Source organism: Centroberyx affinis, unplaced genomic scaffold (assembly GCF_046629955.1).
Source record: "Centroberyx affinis isolate AG114_WGS23_722 - 3 ecotype Tasmania unplaced genomic scaffold, CSIRO-AGI_Caff_v1 ptg001640l_1, whole genome shotgun sequence".
NCBI lineage: Eukaryota > Metazoa > Chordata > Actinopteri > Beryciformes > Berycidae > Centroberyx > Centroberyx affinis.
The window spans coordinates 35001-38851 of NW_027280074.1; the positions used below are offsets into that span (position 1 = coordinate 35001).

Genomic DNA, 3851 nt, shown 5'->3' on the forward strand with positions numbered 1-3851 from the left:
ATCATTGTATGAAACCCTTTGCGTCTCGGACCTTCGTTTTTTTTAGCTTAGAACGTAATCTTCCGAAATCTCCCGGTTCCCAGTTGCCATGACGACTCTGTCAATCTACCTGATGACTCTACCTTGTGTTGTTGCTGCAGCGTTAGTATGGGATGCTGTAGGGTTTGCTGTCGGGCCTCGTTGTCTTTTCCTATACCTTATTATTCATGTACAGGGTGGGAATGCTGGAAAATTTTAGTTGCGGTTGCTGAGCTTGTCTGTTACTAAAAAAAGTAGTATTTGTGTGCGGGAATCTACTTTTCTAGTAAGAACTAACAGTTTCAGGGGATTTAACTCCTGTCTATTTTGAGTTTGTCGACTCTTCAAGCCACTTTGCCACTTTGGCCCATGATTTATCCTCTTCTAAAAGTCTAATCGTCTGGTTGAACCCTTTCCTTCCCTGTTGCTCTCTCCTTATTGGCTTGTATGTTCTTATATTTTCTTCTTCTCTGTCTCTTTCTACCTTCCATGTCTTCCACATTGCTCTGCCTCCCTGTGGCATAGTGACAGAATGTATTGGACGATAGAGAGATCAGTCAGATCAGTCAGATCGGTCTCTCTGTCGGTGTGCCGATGTCTTCCATGGTAGAAAGTCAGTTTAGGTTGCCAGATTATAACCACGCTGCAGCCAAATAGCACTGAATTTAAGGTAGGGGTCTGAAAAAGGGGGATATCGAGAACCCCAGTATGACAGTCTTCAGCCCCTATCATCTAAACAAGGGGAATCTGTCCCAACATGGCAGCCCATTCCCCTCTCACTACAACCTGTTGACACTTGAATGGGCAATATTGCTCAGATCTGGCAACCTTCTTCCCTCCTAATGCCCCGACTGTTTGGGTCTTAAAAGTGGGATGTTGTCCCAACATGGCAGCCCACTCCCCTCTCAGTACAACTCATTTGAATGGGGAAATGTTCTCCAAATCTGGCCAACATCTTCTACTCACTCACACAACTTGTATATCTTTAACTGGGTCTTAAAGAGGGGGATAACGCCCCAATCTGGCCACCGCTTAAAAAGTGTATAGCGCTTTGTTTGCCTGGCGGACTGGACTGGTTAATTAGAAATATTAGACTAATATGAATAGAGAACAAACGTACTAATGCCAAGCACACACACCTTAATGTCTTCCATACCATATGCCAAGCGAGTGTGTGTGTATGAGTGTGTGTATGCAGGATTCTGTGTGTGTGTGTGTGTGTGTGTGTGTGCATGTTTGGCCGTCACACGTGGATTAAATAGAGCGACAAATAGTCTCGTTTAGTTGAAGCACAGCACATAATTATACACTAGGTTATTATTATTATTTGAACTAATATGGGTCTTTACACTCTCTTTATGTTACTTCTTTCTTGAACTTGGGTGCAATAATGGAAACTGCAGCATTATTGTGTGCGTGTGTGTGTGTGTGTGTGTGTGTCAATCCATTATAAAGGGATTCAAATCTATGTCAAAAGGGAATTTAAGTCTTCCACTTCTCTCTCTCTCTTTCTACAAAGGAGGAAATATGATCACCATGTTTGATTTCTGTATCGAATGTGTGTACATGTATGTGCTTACATCTGCGTATGTGTGTGTTTCTATGTGTTTGCGTACAATTATGCATGTGGGCACGGTGAAAACAAGTGTGTGTGTGTGTGTGTGTGTCATGTGTAGGCGTGTTAGGGAGCGGGGTCGTGGGTGTTGAATGTGCCTTTGCTGTATTTTTCCTGCCAACAGAGCGGCAGCACTGTGGTGTCGGGACGCTGGACACAGTTTACTTTCACTTTCGGGTAAAAACCTCTAACATAACTCCGATCTACCATGTGGTGAAGGCTTTCATCCAAGTAGTGAAGTAACACACATCTTTAGAAAGGGAATGAAACCCCTAACGCTGTCAGTTTTAGTGAGAGACCGACCCACCGAGCAACACTGTAGATCAGGGCTGCTGTAGGTGAGATTTTGGTAACACTTTACAATAAGGTAGGGCTGGGCGATAATTCAATATTATCGTTTATCGTCTTTCAGTGGAATCATATGGTGATGATATGAAGATATTTTGATATCGTGACACACATTTCTGCTGTCTGAATTGATGATGACAAGCAAATTTTACTGAAAAACTCATAAAATGAGGTATGGTAGGAATATTATTTGAATATTTCTGTTTTGTTTGACATTTTGACATTTTGCATACATGAACCATATCGTGATATATATTGATGTGGAGAAAAATCCTTATGGTTATCGTGATATTGATTTCAACCATATCACCCAGCCCTACAATAAGGGTACATTAATTAAGGGTTAATGCTTAATAAGAATTAACTAACCCTTAATTAATAGTTAACTAATGTGTCTGGTAATCATTTACTAATGGTGTTCATGTTAACTAAGGTATTAATTTATACATTATTTAATAGTCATTTTTATAAACTATTAAATAATGTATAAATGAATACCTTAGTTAACATGAACACCATTAGTAAATTACACATTAGTTAACTGTTAATTAAGCATTAACTAACCCTTAACTTAGTGACCCTTATTGTAAAGTGTTACCGAAATTTTTGATTTACTACAGCCGAGGGGAGGGGGGGGGGGTAATAATCAACGAAAAAACGCAGAATTTCTGAGATTTTTTTTTTGTTTTTTCTCACGAATATTACCCCCCCTCCCCCCAGCTAAGGTAAACAAAAAAAAGAAATTCACCTACAACGGCCCTAATCCGCCATCGCAAAAATCGTGTCAGTCAGTCACGTGCTCAAATTTTTTAGATGATCATCATGAAAAATCTCATAAAGTTTGTGTTTTCTAGGCGTAGAAAAGTGCGAAAAAGAGATGGGGAAAATGATAATCAACCAAAAAAAATGAATGGGGGATCTCATGGAAATTGATTCTAACAATCCAAATTTTCTAAGTAGTGTTGCTATGGCAAATTTCCTGATTACTCCAATTTCCCAAGAGTTTTCCTGGTTCTACTTTTAGCTGCGGATTCACTCTAGACGAAGGATTTCGGACGAGAGTTGGCTCACACCCAAAGGTCTTTTTTCCACTGGAGCCTTTGGGTGTTAGCTGCCTTGCTCAGCGGCACCCTGGCAGTCCAGGGACTCCAGTCGCACGCCCGTCTCTCTCTCTCTCTCTCTCTCACCCGTACATCACACTCTGTCCCCCGGAGTCCAGAATCCTCACACCGCAGATGTTGTTGCTACTTTGTTATTTTGTATGTAGAAAACTTTATCGAGACAGACGCACTGTACAAGCTGTTGTATTAAACCACTAATGGATGAAACAGAAAAGTAAGATACTAATAAAGTTGCTACAAACGCCAACAAATATGGAATAAATGGAATAAACTGCTGACTGGTTTCTGTTGATTTTGTTGCTCTCTCTCTCTCTCTTTCTCTCTCTCTCTCTCTGACCTTTAACCTTTTCAGACAGCAGGGGCTTCTGGTGCGAGGGACGTGATTAACGAGGACTGTGTGTGTGTGTGTATGTGTGAGTGAGAGTCAACTGCTGTGTGTGTGTGTGTGTGTGTGTGTGTGTGTGTGTGTTGGCGCTGCAGGTGGGCGGTGTGTGTGTGTGTGTGTGTGTGTGTGTGTGTGTGTGTGTTTGCTGGCTCATTGGAGGGTGGCGGTGCGTATCCAAAGCAACACAAACTCTCTCCATGCTCCAGGTTCCCTCGGCTGACTGTGTGTGTGTGTGTGTGTGTGTGTGTGTGTGTGTGTGTGTGTGTGTGTGTGTCCCAGACGGTCTATAGAGGAGCAGTGGAGCGCTCCAGGCTTAGGCATGGATCACAAAAAAACTCCCTCGCTCTTTCCGTTTTCTCCTTTT

General features: G+C 42.0%; 1 protein-coding gene across 1 annotated transcript in view; it reads left to right on the forward strand.

Moving 5' to 3' along the window:
• Positions 1-2409, forward strand: part of LOC139651349 (exocyst complex component 6B-like) — a gene marked incomplete at its 5' end in the record, with an annotated part of 32180 nt that extends 29771 nt beyond the window's left edge. Inside the window, one exon of the mRNA XM_071528236.1 lies at positions 1-2409. This exon is cut by the window's left edge and continues 1274 nt beyond it.
• Positions 2410-3851: the final 1442 nt, after the last annotated feature.